The sequence below is a fragment of the Schistocerca gregaria genome, chromosome 2, assembly GCF_023897955.1.
Source record: "Schistocerca gregaria isolate iqSchGreg1 chromosome 2, iqSchGreg1.2, whole genome shotgun sequence".
NCBI lineage: Eukaryota > Metazoa > Arthropoda > Insecta > Orthoptera > Acrididae > Schistocerca > Schistocerca gregaria.
The window spans coordinates 197,656,510-197,673,746 of NC_064921.1; the positions used below are offsets into that span (position 1 = coordinate 197,656,510).

The 17,237-nt window shown below is 38.2% G+C and overlaps 1 protein-coding gene across 3 annotated transcripts in view; it reads left to right on the plus strand.

The window, feature by feature from the left end:
- The first annotated feature begins 12,764 nt into the window (after positions 1–12,764).
- The window catches only part of LOC126336675 (transcription initiation factor TFIID subunit 3-like), a 40,900-nt gene continuing 36,427 nt past the window's right edge, over positions 12,765–17,237 (plus strand). Inside the window, exon 1 of one of the 3 annotated variants that reach the window (XM_050000623.1) lies at positions 12,765–13,063. The gene's annotated coding sequence lies outside the window, so the exon portion shown is untranslated. Of the gene's footprint in view, positions 13,311–17,237 lie in introns of all 3 variants that reach the window. The other 2 variants (XM_050000624.1, XM_050000622.1) reach the window with 2 other exon arrangements.

A 17,237-nucleotide genomic window follows, 5' to 3' on the forward strand; every position in this document is an offset into this window, starting at 1 on the left:
CTGAGTACAAATGACAACTTCGCCAATGCGTTGTCCTTTTACACCTTGTGTACGCGATACTACCGTCATCTGTAGATGTGCATATCGCTATCCCGCAACCACTGCCACCTCACCAACTACACAGGCCACTGTTCTGACCACGACTTGTTGTTGTTGTTGTCTTCAGTCCTGAGACTGGTTTGATGCAGCTCTCCATGCTACTCTATCCTGTGCAAGCTGCTTCATCTCCCAGTACCTACTGCAACCTACATCCTTCTGAATCTGCTTAGTGTACTCATCTCTCGGTCTCCCTCTACGATTTTTACCCTCCACGCTGCCCTCCAATGCTAAATTTGTGATCCCTTGATGCCTCAAAACGACTAACACTTGCAATATATTGAGGACATTGCGCAAGTGTTGTTTGTGGTAAAATAGTACAGGCTTGGCCAGGGTCTGCATTTATGTTCAAACTGTGTTTCTCGCTGTCTTGCCATATGCCTATTCCGCCCCTGTTATTCTAACGTGATAAAAATTACTATTAGCGCTTCGATCGATGTACAAGGTGGCGCACGAAATGCGATACCACTTTGTTTTTGAATGTAAACTTTATTGTCAATACAATCTGAAAGGAACATATACTACAATGAAGAGCCGTCCATGGAGATTTCTTCTAACTCAGCACAAGCTCAATATGTCCACCATTTCGTTTCCTAACTTCCTTCAAACGAACACTGAAGTTAGTGATTACCCTACGGCACATGTCTTCCGTAATTTCACTGCAAGCTTGAAGAATAAGTCTTCTGAGCTCCATTAAATGACGTGGACGTTTCGGTAAATCACCAAAGAAAAAAGTCACATGGATTGAGGTCTGGACTATTGGGGGGCCAATTTTGTCCATCATTGAAGCGACCTGGAAACCTGAGTGAAATGATCCGCATGTCGAAATGCTCGTGTAAAAACTCCAACACGGTGTTTGCAGTATGTGGCTTTGCTCCATCTTGCATGAACCACTGTGTTGAAGGGCGAGGCAGTAGCAGGAAGCTGTGGAATGAAGCTATTGCGAAACATGCTCAAATAACGCTCGCTGTTCACAATTTCTTCAAAGAAAAAGGGTCCAATAAGTCCGTGACTGGAAATCGCTGCCCACGCTGTAATCCTCAGAGCATAATGCTGCCGTTCATGAAGCACTTGTGGGTTTTCAGTGGCCCAAAAGGGTACGTTTTGTTTGTTAACCACACCGTCAAATGAAAATGCGCCTTGTCTGAAAACCAAAGGTTGTTGAGAGTTTCTTCCCTACCTTCCGCCCACTGAGCAAACAGTGGTCTCTGCTGCTTGTGTTCTTCAGTGAGCTTCTGTGCACAAGTCATCTTGTAAGGGTACATATGGAGGTCACTTTTAAGAATGCGTTGAACGGAGCGTCTGGATATTCCCAGTCGCACTGCAGCCTTTCTACACGATTTCCCGGGACTTCTCTGTACAGCAACTCGTACCGCTTCAATATTCTCCGGCGAACAAACAGTCTTAGGCCAAGGTCGCTTCGCTTCCAATACTGTACCTTTCTGTAGAAATTTATCGTACAACCTGTGGATGGTCTTCTTGCAAGGGACCCATCGTGTGTTAAACAGTTGTCGGAAACGCCTCTGAGTCACAAAAAGGCTTTTCGTTTCATGAAAAAGTAGCACAATTGCCGATCGTTGCTGTGTCGTCAGTCTTCCATTGTCCGCCATTGCTGCTTACTAGTCTCCTAGCGGCACCATCGTGAATTACACGTCATTTCGTAACTAATTTGTTTTTCCAAGCTATGCTGGTACTGCTGTAGAGATCCCAGCGGGATATCTAATGTGCGTCGTAAATTTTGAAAGAAACAATTGGTAACACATTTCTTGCGCCACCCTGTAGAAGAGCTTCACAGGAATAAACCTAAGGTACCTGAAATAAAAAATACTGGTGCCAGCAAACCGAATGACGATTCCGCTGTCGCCGAAGCAGGATGTGTATTCTCTACATATGTTAACGCTGCCAGCCCCCACTGTTCCAAATACCACCATTAAACATAGGGCAAAAGATCGAAAACTCAATCAAGACGCGAACGACGGCGCAAACTGCTAAATGTTAGGAACGAATTTTGCATCTGGAAGATATGACTGAAAAACAGTTTCCAGAATGTCACCTTTCGCAGCTACAAAATGCGGTTTCCGTTGCTGCCCATAGTGGTTTGAAACGTATCTGCGGCTGTCTCAGATGGCGAGAGAAGGGAGGAAGCAGTGAATCACAATATTTTGCACACATTAGAATACACTTCACAAAACCAGCACATTTTTACCATTGGAGGAACTTATTGCTAAGTACTTTTCGTAATAGATATGAAACTAACTAGTATGAACTCGGAACGTTCTCACTTTCAGAGAAATAGAAGGTAGCAGTAGTTACCAAAACTGCAATGAATGTAACAATCGAAGATAACGAGTTACTGCTTTAATGTGCATGCAAGAATGACTACCACAGTCACAATGATTCTTCATCTTTACAATCTTTTTACGGTTTCAGGGGAGTATTACTGTAATACTAAATTAATTATTCTGATGTGCGAAATATATTTAATTTTGTATATGTAACAATATAACGTTATGTACATGGTTGTCAAACAAATAACCAGATCAATTAAAACTAACTCAATAAACAGATCGAATAAGATGAGGCAAGATGTGACTTATCTGCTCCACTGGACACAACCTATAAATATGTTTCAATTGATTAATACTGAAGAGACACACACAATGATTGTGAATTTGCAAACAGTATTTCTGAAATGAACATGTCCTGGATAGCCACACTTTAATGTTTGGAAGTAATTAGGTACTGAAAACAGCAACGAGTCACACTATTTCTAAGAAGCATTAAATTACAGAAGCAAGTATACCAAATGTAGGTTTTCGCGCCACAGGAGGCTCAGACTCAGTTCGATCACGAAAGTCGATAGACAACCCCAACAGTCGAAACTGGTCACGCACACGTCCTAGTGTAGTCTCGGAGAAGTGTCACATAGGTGCGTCTAGTATCTCCTCACCATCTTTGGTCATGTTGCCTACAGTGATGGCAAAAGTAATCAAAAAAAGTAATTGGATTTAATTACAAGTACTTGGCAAATTATGTACTCAATGACAATTAAAAACATCATTTAAAAGAAGAATTGAGTATGAATACAGTTAGAAATTACAATTACTATTCAGCTGGTTGCATTAACGACACAGCTTAAGAATGCTAAGTCAGAAAAAACAAATCAGCGCATCAAGAAAGAGTTGTGCGACATAAACATAAGTTGGAAGGCTTGTTTCTACATCTGAAAATGATGTCTGTTCAGATTTCGCGCAAGTTGCATGAGAGTGGCGCCAGTAGCTCCACTATGAGGATGCAAATCGAGTTTGCATTAAATACACGCTGTATTGGTCATGAGCTTTAATTACCTTTGTCATTGAACGTGGTGAATTGATGTTAGTCAAGAATGCCTTTAACGTGACAAAGATACCATAATCAATACCTCACTGAGTTTGAATAATGTCGTGTAATAAGGCTACAAGAAGGTGGATCTTCCATCTGCGATATTGCAGAAGGACTTGGTAGGAATGTTGACACCATGCATGACAGGTGGCAGCGGTGGTCACGCTAGCCACATACCACTGTTGTAGCCAAACAAGCCCTACAGAGCGTCAACAAATGCCTTGGCCTGCTCGATCACCAAATCTGTCTCCAAGCGAGCACATATGGAACATCATCCGATAACAACTTCATTCTTAAATGGAATTAACTGTCCCTGTATTGACTCACCAAGTACAGTCGTGTAATAGGGCTACAAGTAGCTATATTTTCCATCTGCGATATCGCAAAAGGACTTGGCAGGAATGTTGCAGGTGTAAGTTTCACACTACAGGAGTTTCGCCATACTCAGACTCAATATGACTTCGAATGTCGATAGAGAAACCCAACAGTCGAAACTGGGCATGTACACATCCTAGTATCAGTTTGGAGAAGTGTGATCTAGGTAAGCCTAGCTTCTTCTTACTGTCTTTGGTGAGGTTATGTCTTACATAAGCATTTCATATTACAGTTGATTCACACTAGATATCAACAGAATGGGACGGACCATCACATCACATCAGTGTCTAATGGTGGAGGGTCCACAATAGATGGAACATCAACATGAAATCAATTCACTTAGTAGAGTTCTGGCACCGTTATGTGAAAGTGAGGTTACGAAATACCATTCATGATACAAAAAGTTAGAGAATAGTACTGGAACTGGAGAACTAATAATGTTAAAGTTCACCAACAGTCGAAGAAAACGTGCTTGATTAATTTGTGATTTATGTAGACACAGTATAGGTATCAGCACTGTTCTGTTATTGCAAAGCCTTGATCACTTTTATGTTTCAGATGCCTGGCCTCGCTTATGGAAGAATACTAAATTAAACAAATTTCCAAGTTATCATGAAACATTTACTATTTGTCATGTAAGCAAAGCAAAATAATAAAATAAAGATTAATTAGACACAGAAGAACGAAATCCATTCCTATAACAAGAGTGGGTGCAGTGAAAATACGAGTAGGGCAACTTCCTGTGTTAGCAGGCGATGACACAATTCCCCACCAACGTCGTAACTTTCTTCACGAGAAACCTTGATGGTGAGGTGACAGATGCTCTATGCCAGTGACAGTCTGTGAGTACACCACCAACTGCAATGCATTGTGGAGTGCCTTGATGTTTAGGGTACATCAGTCTTCACATATTTATAGTGTATTACTAAAATACACTGTTTAAGTTGTTTATTACAATAAATTTTTCGTCCAAACAACTTCTTCCTTCCTTCCTAAAACGTTGTTTGGTCATTTCACTCGTCTTTTGGCTGCATTGTTGGTTTTTCTTACATCATGTACAGGGTGTCCCACAAAGCGTTTTACACTGTTTGTGCGTTAATAACTCGAACAGAAATAACAAACACCATGAATTCTTAAGTTACATAGGTGGGCAAAACATTACTGATGTTGTTTTACTGTTGAAGAATATCAATGTGTCCTCTATCAGCAGATGCAATGCTGCAGAACAGATGGCACAAGTGCATTGTGGTTGCCATTGGAATGGATTCACAAGCAGTCAGATTCGCCTCTCTCTTGTCTTCCAGCATACTTGGCTCTGTGTCGTAGAGAGTGCCCTTCAATCCAAGAAATGCCACATATCTCAATGGTAATGTGACAGTGCACTGTCTTGTTGAAAAAATCAATATTCATCTCCATTTAGTTGGTGCACAACTGGTACATGGTAAGGTACCTTTCATCTGTCACTGTGCCTTCAAAAAAGAGTGGTCCTACTTCACCTGTCATTGTGCCTTAAAAAAGAATGGTCCTGCAAGTCCTCTGACGTGCTTACCACACAACTTGATAACTCCAGAATGGAGATTATCTCTTGCCCAGCAAACATAGTTACAGCGACTGGTGGTTTCAATCAGTTCAAGTGTTGCCTCACCAAATCAAACAATTATAAGAGTCAACTGCTCTCTATCGAAAAATCATTCACAAAATTCGAAGCGCCTACCCAAACTGTCATCAGTCATCTCATGAAGTAACCCTGCGATACACAGTTCACACATCAGTTACTTTAAAATGTGGTGAAAAGTTGATTTCCTTACATCTGATTCATGCACAACTTGTTGTATTGACTTCTTTGAGGATCTTGTGAAAGCTTGTATCATTGTGTCCACCCCTCTTTCTTCTGCTACTGATTTCTTCCTGCCACACTGTCCCTTCTTCAGTTCATATGCACTTCCTTCCCTCTCAAATCTGATCCAAAATTTCGTTATTGTCACATGTGATGATGGCGCAGTATTAAACCCAGACCACCAGTGTGTGTGCATTTCTTTCATGGTTTCATATTTCCAATAAAAATTTAAAATTCATTTTCTTTACTTCAAGAACAGGTTTTCAGTCATCTTCTTACTCATGTTTAGTTACTGGTAACTGAAACTAAACAAAATTTTAAAAATCAATGGCTACACACACTATTCATGAAAGCATTAAATAATCAAAATTAGATAACGTTATTATTAATAACTCCTCAGTTTTACAGTTCAAACAGTGTAAACCCCTTTGTGAGAGAAATCGTATTTCAATTAGATTTTGTTATTATTTAGTAGCTGATTATGGGAGATATTCTGCAATTGTTTTAGAGAGCCTTGGCACCATACTTCCTATTGGTAAATATTGCAGTCTCAAGTAGGACTTAACCATTTGTAATAAAGGCAATAATTGACCTTTTTATCACCAATTATACATTGACGAAGTGGCAACTCATTTGTGGTTTTCGCTACATTCCATTCACCTGGTGGTGAATTTATTCTTACACACACACACACACACACACACACACACACACACACACACACACACACACACACACACACACACAACACACTTCCTTGAAGATACTCGCAAGCATTTCTCAACTGGGAGAAACTATAGGAAAAAAACAGCTGTATGTGCCAAAATCTCAAAGTCACATTACAATTGTTTTCTTAGTGGAAGGAAATAGTTAAATGCAGTTATTTGTGTATATAATGTTTCACTCTATTAGAATAAGCTTACACAGTTACTGCCAAGACTTACTCTAAACTGTACATTGTTTGAGACGTTCATGCCCACTCCTCATTCATAACAATAGCCAGTTTATGGTAACTCTTCCAAAAGTTTCCAAACAGACTGTTTCCTTTAGAATTGTTCGCTCAAACGTTGCTAATATTAGTCTCACAGAACAAAATGTTCAAGTTCGCGAGTAAGCAACATGCCATATGGTGATTAATGTTTTAAATGTCATCAAATGTTCGAATTTCAACTGTGCTTTAACTAGAATTCTCTTCCATACATTACAGCACTTCTCAAACATTTTTGTTCCGAAATAGCATATATCAGTACGTCTGATCACTGTGAGATCCAAGCCCTGGCTCCACTCTATCTCTTCCAGTCCCAAAAAACGGGCGAATATGGTAATTTCTCATTGGCAGAGAAACATCACAGCCAATTGGAAATCAGCATCAAACTCGCTCAATCCCCTGCAAATATACAGAACCAATCAAACTTCGTCAATGAATTACAACGATAAATTAACATAAATAAATTTGGAAAACCCACAAATATGAAACTACTTCCCTCTTAACAAAATTACTTTGTCAAAATCATAATCTCATTTACCCAGTACCATAAAGTGACGAAATAGTTTATAAAAAATTCCCTGATACGAATGAATAACACACATCATTCTCAAACATTACTCAGACACCTATTACTTCAATATATAGTATAAAAGCTTTACTCAATTGCATTCACACTTTCTTTTATTCTAATTACAAAGTAGAATTATAGTAGTAATTAAAAGAAAATTAGAAAATTAAACAAACAAAATCGGAAATAAAATAAACAGTAGTTGGACTAGATCTCTAACAGTGTTCATCAGCCAGTGGCCTCTATTATATGGCATAGAAACTACATACACTCGTGCCATGAGACAACACCTGTCTTGCACTTAACTTATACTGCACACCTGTTCACAGATCCCCCATCTCAATAGGGACAAATTAGAGGCACTACTCCTCAATGGAAAAAATCGCCATACCAAGAAATAATTACTGTGAAGTAATGAAAATTCGGGAATACAGTTGTCTATGTAACATATTTAAGTGATTAACATTGCAAGATCACAGGTTAAGTTAACCATGAGGTAAGTCAATGCAAATGTGAAATGGTGGTACATTAATAACTGGTGCAACCATCAGGACATCGAATATAAACTTAGAAATGTGCATGCACTGTGTTGCATAGGTGCCAGATGTCGTTTTGTTAGATGGCATTCAATGCACTTGGTCAGTCAATACAAGGACAATTCATATGGTTTGTGGATGATTCTGGAACTGTTGTCCCATGAAGTCCCATAGTGCTCCACTGGAAGCAAATCTGGTGATCGAGAAGGCCAAGACAAGATGTCGACACTCTGTAAGGCATATTGCTTTACGACAGCTGTATGGGGGCGAGCATAATCCTGATGGGAAGCACTCCATGGAATGCTGTTAATGAATGGCAGTACAACAAGTCAAATTAACAAACTGATACACAGATATTCTGCCAGGGTACATGGAATAGCACAAGTGTGTTCCAGCTGTCATTCGAAATAGCACCCCAGACCATAACTCCAGATGTAGCTCCAGTGTGTCTAGCATGCAGACAGGTTGGTTGCACACCCTTAGCTGGCCTTCTTCTAACAAATACCTGGCATTCGACCACCAAGGCAGAACCAACTTTCATCAGAAAACACATCAGACCTCCAATGAGCTCTCACTTGACACCACTGAAGTCGCAAATGGCGGTGGTTTGGGGACAGTGGACTGTGTACTACAGGGCATCTGACTCTAAGCTGACCTCGAAGTAATCGATTTGCAATAGTTCGTTGTGTCATTGTTGTTTTAACTGCTGCTCGGATTGCTGCTGTAGATACAGTATGATGTGCCAGAGCCATAAGTCAAACATAGTGATCTTCCTTCTTGGTAGTGTCATGTCTCAATCTGGAGCCTAGCCTTCTTGTGACCTCACATTCTCATGACCACTACTGCCAGAAATCGTGTGTAGTGGTTACATTCCTGCCAAGTCTTTCTGCAGTACTGCAGAAGGAAAGTCCAGCTTCTTGTAGCCCTATTACATGACCTCATTCAAACTCAGAGAGGTGACAATAACGGCGTTTTTGTCGCCTTAGAGGCATTCTTGACAAGCATCAACTCACCGTGTCCAGTTTCAAAGATAACTAATGCTCATGACCGTTACAGCATATATTTAAAGCAAATATGATTTGGATCCTCATAGTGATGCTACTATCGACACCCTTATGCGACTGGTGTGATATTTGAATAGACATTAATTTTCAGATGCAGTGGTATGCCTACCACCTTTTGTTTATGTTGTATAGCCCCTTCTAGGTGCTGCTATTTTTTTCTGACAGTGTATTTTTGCAATATAGAGAAACATGGCATCTGATTGAACTGTCTACACCTTTTCTGTAACTTTGATATGGAGATGCCGCTGTAACACCTGAAATGCACCACAGAACAGTTTACATGTGGAAACATTTAAGTTGAGGGTCCGCTGTACCTTACACCAAATGTAGGCATAAAAATGGTATTAACTGCATTCTTCCTGTAGCTGGTAGTAATTGTGTAATGTCTTAGTGAACATAGAGTTTCTGTTGCTATAAGATTGATCAGCTAGTTTTGCTACATCAGGTCATTTAGTCCTAACATGAAATGTCAGCTGTCTGTGTAGCATGTTGTTTTTCAGACAAATTTGTTTTGCGATTATTTAAGCGTGAAGCATTGAGGCATTTAATTTGAAAAGTCACAGTTCCTTTTTAGGTACCAATTGTGACAGATGTGTTTGGTGTGTTTGTGTAATGGAGAGGGGGGATAACATTGTAACACTTGACATAAACAAAAAGTTGCAATCTCCTTTTAAAGTTCCATCCCAAGTCATTGTTCTTGCTTTATTCAGAAATTAATCTAGCTTACCAACAAATGAGCTAAAATTGCCAGATGGAGAGTAATAAAAGCGACAGTTATTAATTTAAACTTTGATAGTTTCATGGCAACGATCTCAAAGCCCTTCTCAATAGTCTGCTAATAGATGAAATGAGAATGAAGTGATGAAGAGATATGTCCGCAAGTATCAGTGTCCCCACTTACCAGTTCTACTAATTTCCACTACCCATTCCCATTCAGATGTCGTATAAAACACAATCTGTCAATAGCATCAACAGAAAAAAAAAATCATATTCGACCCAGCATCTGACAGTAGTGGTCAATCTAACCTCATAATGATCTGACTCACAGAGCTGTTCAATTGGGACAATAATAATGCCTGAAAACATAAACAATCTCATTATTTGTGTGATTCATTCCTAGAAAAAAATTTTAGAGTACAGATGCGTATAATAAGAGTAATGTGTAGTGTAAATCGAAGAACATCATGTCGAAACCTATTCAAAGAATTTGGTATACTAACTACAGCTTCTCAGTATATTCATTCCTTAATTAAGTTTGCTGTAAATAATACATCTCTTTTTCCAACTAACTGTTTAGTACACAGTATCAATACCAGGAATAAGACAATATACCTAAAGATTTAAAATCACTTACTCTTGCCCAGAAAGGAGACCATATTTTCAATAAGTTCCCAGCAACCATTAAGAGTTTAGTTTCAGACAAGGCACAATTTAAACATAATTTAAAAGAATTTTTGGTGGCCAACCCCTTCTTTTCCATCCATGTGTTACTCAACAAGTGCAGTAGACCATTTTAATGAAAATTTGTTACACTATAATTTTTGACAATACTTGGCTGTACCAGCCAAGTAACTACCTACTGCGTTAATGATGGATGTATGGAAACAGATGTAAGTCTTAAGTCTGTAAATAGTGGAAGTTTAATTTTAAATCTTGTACATAATTTGATTGTTCTTCACTGAGGATCATTGAAATGAATAATTTGCTTTATTTTTTGACAATACTTGGTTGCAATAGCCAAATATCTAGCTACTGTGTGAATGATGGACTTAATGAAAGCAGATGTAAGTATTAAACCTGTAAATATTAGAAGTTTAGTTTTAATTCATGTACATGACTTTACTGTTTATTGACTGAGGATCATTAAAATTATGAAACTCAAGTTTTTCTGATTGCATTTTTGTAATGTGTTTATCTAACATGCTTCTCAACCGGAAGGATCCCATCTTTTGTGGGTCTTGGAATGAATAATTAATCTAATCTAATCTAAGCTATCTTTTAAAGGTCGTTCTTGATCTTATTGCCTTGGTTCATAATGTTAAATAAAAGTTTTCTTGAATGTATGTGCTTTTTGTGAATTTTCTGAATATTCATCATTACTGTCAAACAACTTTACATATAGAGGGAAACGCCTGGCTGTTGCGAACTCAGCACATCAATAATCATTAGGAGCATCCAAAATGATTACCAGTGTTGCAAAAAAATGCAAAATATAAATTTGTAGGCGTTTGTAATTAGAATATAACTCATCTGCTTCACAGATACCGTCATCGTTGAGTTCCAACACTTAACTCATTGAGTTTATTATTTTCATGTGTAGGGCTAATATTTACAAATTGTCTTTGCTTTTTTCTTGATATTTTGTACTTTCGCACTGTGTTTTTTTTTTTAAGACAAGGTGGAGGATTTTCCAATAGGCTACTAGTTGTAGTGAACTTTTAATTCCTTATTGTGAAAAGCTAGTCGTTGATCGTCTCTTCCTCGTGTAAACCCGGGTTCACACACGCAAACACATCTTGTGGCTTTCTGTAGTGGAAACGTGAACTAAAGTTCCCAAAGGACGCCACAAATTCTGTGTAGTTGCACATCTTTCAGTATGGCATTAATTGGAATCATATGTGCAGGTATCAGTGCATCTTGTGGCATTAGAGCTGTGACAGGAGTTAAATACCAGGAAGATGAAACCCAAATGTGCCACTGGAAAATAGGTTTCACACAGGCACAAATCAGGGGCCGCAAACACATATCTAAAAAAAGCTGCTGTATCCTATGCCAAACTACCCAACAGCTGGCATGTAAACATCATCTGCAAACATGCCACTCTTCCGAGATTTTAGAATCTTATTGTATTCGTCGACAAAGGCATTTGGAATAACTAATTTTTAGTTTAACATTTGCCTCATCACACTTAGGGGCTATTTCCAGCTTATAATCCACAATGTATACAGTGGTTTGTCTTGACAATCACAGAGTTTATACGACTCACTTTTTGGTTAGATAATAAGTTTATTTACTTATTCATCCAAAAATTTTTAAGGTTGTAGGATACATCATTGGTGTGCAAATATTACCTACACACACACACACACACACACACACACACACACACACACACACACATACTGCTACAGAAAATCAAATATAAGTTATGAATGAAATCACTCCTTCATTTACAATGAATAAAATATTCTACTAAGAGCCGACGGAATAGTCAATCAATAAGCTGCAAAACTGTGCCTGCCGAGCACTGTTTTCACTTTTTTCAGCAATAAAAGGAAAACATACTGAAACTGAGTGGAGTACAGTACAATGACTCCTCAGTATCCGTCTTAACTCCGACACAATGCTTGTGTTTCGAAATACAGCCACCGGGAGCGGTGATGGAAGGAAACTGGCTCTGCAAAGTTGAGCTTCTGTGGCATGACAAAAGTTGCGGCTCTTAAGTTGCGCCACTAAAAATTGGGAATTCACGTATGAAATTACATTACCACTGCAGAATACCAGTAGCTGTTGCGACAATTTAATTGCTTGTGCGAACCGGCTTGAGTCACTTTTATCCCAAATGCTACCTGCACTTTCTCTCATTTTCCTATAGTTTCAGTGTACCTCGTCTCCGTCACATCAACGCCACGCAAAGAGCGAACTTTGGCCAAATGTAATGATAGCATTGTGTGCATGTTTTTAGGAAATAATATGATTTATCATCCACTGTCTGTGATTGGTAAACTTCTTCCCATCGTTTGACCAGTAAACTATCTCGAATGTAGTCCGGAGTCTGCGTTCATGACTCCATCAGTGAAACTATATTTCCCTTTTTAATTAAATGTGAATCTGGGAATTCCTTTTTAGTTTTGACGCTGTTTGACCATGTTGATCAGAGAAATTACTTGTTACATGCGTCATATCTATTTAGAGAAAGACAGTTGAATATTTATTGTTTAGAAGCGTCAAGCGTGTTGTGTTTCTGGTTAGAAAGATGTTGCACGAACAAGGTGAATCAATTTTGGGCTATGAAAAATATTTGCAATGGGGAGATAGACCATAACAAATACTACTGTAAATTTTAACTCTTATAACAAGACGAGCTTGGTGTGTACTCTATATACTTTCCATCCCTGTCGAGGGTTTAGTGTAGAGTTTGGTATTCGGTTGCGAAAGTTTTGAACAGTTTTCAGGCAAATATTATGCAGGAATCTGTAAATCTTTAGATTTTTAAAGGTGTGTATCCTTGCCGTGATAATTTCAGAAATTACAAAGCACACATACGTGATGGCCTTGCTGTTGGTAGCCGTGTAGGATAGTGTTATCTATGAAGTTGCATATTCGTTTCAAAACTGGAACACATGGTGTTAATAATGTGATATGAGTAATATGATATTTGATAATATTCTTGGAACTGTAATTGGTTTGCATGGCAAAGATATGCCAATATCTTATATAAGTGATTATCGCTGCGGAGAGTAAGGTAAGATGTTAATCAGGTTCTCAATCTTTTTTTAGTAACAATTTTGTTATTCTCTTCGTTGCTTGGTTATGATGGAACTCAAAAATGCTGTTTCAGTGTTGGTAAAAATTTTGTGGAATATGAGAATGTAACCTCTAACAATGCGGCCGAGTTCATCCCTCCAGCTAATTTATTTTTCGAGACATTTCGCAATATGTATTAATGGTGGTAAAGTGAAGTCTTAATTGAGAAATAATTAAGCTGGAGACAATGTGAATGTTGGACGGCAGTTTTGTCAACAGATCGCACCTTAACCATTCGAAAAGGAATATATACCGTACATATTTTGTATGGAGAGATGCTGGACTTTTGTTGGTGTACGTTGTTGAATTTTGCAACAAATAATTTAGACATGTGATGCTCTAAATTTTGGTGTATCTTAGGTCGAGTGTTATATTGCGTTATTGAGAGAGGAGTTCGCTAATTCGCAGAGATTATAAAGTGTCCCTGTTTTAAATCTTTTTACTTTCGAATCAGATTGTTGGTAGATTTTACAATACCTTCATTGCACTAGTTTCACTTAACACCGGCAGTACCAGTGTGTTTCTATTTTTTTGTTGTATACACCATTCTGAGCCATGGTTAGTTGCTCGTATTATTAATCTATGTTTTTCGATTTCTACTGCGTTTTGCAACAAGTTAACAGTTACTGTGACTTGGACCTAATGAAATTGTTGTTAACTTGATCGTTGCAAGGAATGTTGTAGACATCTTTCTTCACCTTTCCGGTATCGTAAGTTTCTCTGTTTAACTATACTTCATGACTAACACTATTATTATTGTTTTTAATGTTGATACTGTTCTATCATAGTTTATGTTGCTGTAGAAAGACAAGGGAATGACCAAAAGTACCATGCCTAATAAAGCACGGTGGTGTTCTACTTCACCTTCCTGTTGTGTCGTCGTCTTACACTTCATTTTGAACAGTTTCTTGTTGTCAGTATGACAACAATCGTTAGTGACTTCTGGTCTGCTAGCAACCATTTGACTTTGAGCATTAATTACTCCTCTCGTTCAGAAATCCCATCAAGGTAGTCCCATAGTGCTCAGAGCCAGCCCACCAAGGTAGATGTAGCAGTCTTTGACAGTATATTGGGGATTGGTGTGTTTCCTACAGGGTTGTTGATCCATAGCTTCAGTGTGTTTTATGATATAGATCTCTCAGTTTTACTGAATATTCAAGTAACTATTTAAAGTGCTGCTAAGAATTCTGTAGTACTTAGGATACGAAAATGTGTTGAGCTTTGAACAGTGCAAAACCACTATGCTGTTCCCTGAAAAGAACTTTGACAATGGTAAAGTAATATGATATATACAACCACCAGTGAAAATGTTATAGGCTATTGGATTTCTTGAAGGCAGGAACACATTTTCTGTGTGTTCATAGAATGTGGGTTATTACTAACACTCCACCTTGTTATTGGTGCGCTGTTAGCTGATATTGTAGGAATTATCTCTTAAGAAAAAACAACGGCAGAGCTAGTTTACAGGCACCATTTACTGTCATATGGTCAGGTTTTCTCAAACATCATTCGGACACTGTAATCAACTTCATACCCCATATGTGTGTCACTTTTTCTCCCTTCAGTTGGAAAAAAATGCACTTTCTTATGGCCTGAACACTGTGTGCAGTATTTGCTATTTGCAATTTCCCCCCCCCCTCCCCCTTCAAATGCTGGTCTATCCCTGGGAACTAGCTGTAAAAAATTTTTGCTCAGTGAACAATTTCACAAGATGATAAGTTCTGTGTCATTCTCTTGTTTCAAAATTGACATATTTTAGTAAATGGTTTACACCATTTTCTGCCTGGTCTTCCACTAGTAAATGAGTTATGTCCTTTCTTTTTACATATTAGTTACAATACACTGTCCAGCACAATTTTTTGTAGTGCTTTAGCAGTCAACAAAAGTTTCTGGACTAAAATATTTCCTTTATCCTGAGCTGGTGTTGTGAAATAGCAAAAATTAACACTTCGTCACCCTTGGCATACCATTATCTTTGGCTTCAGTAGACATTTGGTGCCTCCCTGGATAGCTTTTATCGTCTGTTCATTTTTGTAGCTTGTAACTTCTCTTGGCCTTGAACCTCGAACAAGCTGCACCAGTTATTGACAGTCAGGTGTTCCAGTCCTCTGAATCTTGCTAGGCATTTCACATTCCCTTGGTCTTGTCGCTGAAACTGTTTCCATGTTTTGATTGGCCGTGTCAAATGAAGGGAAATCACATTTCTCTATAAATTCATGGGTCTTAACTTCGAATATACTCGTCTCTGTAGTTGAGCTGCTAACGCACATTTGTTCCGTTGCATTCGACTTACGTCAGTTAGAATCCTTATGGTGGAAGAAAATTTCACTGCCAGTGTTTGAAGGCCATGAGAGAGTTGTTTTCCTGCTCACCAGTCTTTGCTTCTTTGTGGGAGTGATATATACTGTTAGTAAATCTAACAAGTGAATGTTACATATCTTGCATTAAAGAAGAGTCCTTCCTTAACATTTTTCTCTTCAAAAACGGTGAAAGTTGCTCTCAGAACATCATCAATCACTTCATAATTTATTTCCCTTACAAAACAACTGAGCATTAAAAATCTCTTACACCTTTGATTTAATCGTTCAGGGATCATCTTCAAATAGTATTGGATCTGTCATGGTAATACAGTTAAAATAAATCGCTCAAAATATACATACAAGTAGGATATATAATTCTAATTTTATGAAATAGGACAATCGGTCAGCCACAGTCTTGTTGAAATGATTTAGAAAAACACAAATCGGGATCTGTTCAGAACAAACTCCAGCCTCCCAAATAAAGGTTCATTATTTTAACAACTACCCTTCCTCATTTGGTTGTTCCTATTGTGCAGTTTCCTTGATTTACATTCAATTTATTCGAAATACCTTATAGTGCAAAACAAAATTTTGTGGTTCATAACCCCCCCCCCCCCCCCCCCCCACACACACACACACAGTGACTGCTGGTGATTCCTACACCATGAACATGTTGGGCAAAATCAAAGATTGTGTATCCACCCATCGGCTTTCACCTGTGATGTCATTGAGATGGTGGACATACCTGTTTTAAGCTATGGTGATCATGGCATCACTCATTACCAACACAGACACAAAAATATTATGAAAAATATTTAATCTGTAACTAGTCGGACAACTGCAAGAATTTAAAGATGTTAGGAGTTGACAAACTAAATATATATTGTCCTGATACTGATGAGATACTAAATAAATGCTAAGCAATAATGGAGCATTCGGAATCCTCAATAGTCAACAAAACCACAATTTTAGAAAAAGTATCAGAAATCTCACTTTACGTACATACTTTAAACAAAGTCTACAATACCATGAACACATGCACAGATCTAAAACCCAGTGCCAGAAATTTCAATTGACTACTGTCTGTGGTACCACAAAACCAAACTCGCCCATGTAACTAATATTAAAAACCAAAACTCACAAATCTACGTAAAACAAACTCACAATACTTTCCAGTCTCAATTGAACATAATCACCAGAAACTAGCAAGATCCAAAAATACATAAAAAAAGTGCATTAATACCCGTTTTTGTAAAGAGGAAGCACATAATTATGCACATAAACATACCATACATTCTAAAAAAAATATATAACCACGAAAACAGTCAACACACAAATCTATAATCAGAAAAAATGTTAACAGCACAAATTCTTGAATGGTCCTGTGACAACACCACATGTGCTGGACCCAATCCATAACTAGGCCTACCGAAATATACGACATAAAATTAGATCTGCATCCATACTCACACTGCACTAATAATTCCATATCTGAAAACAACTCTTAATGCCCGCAACTGCCAACATCAAAATATATCACTAACAGACTGCCACAAATTATTCAA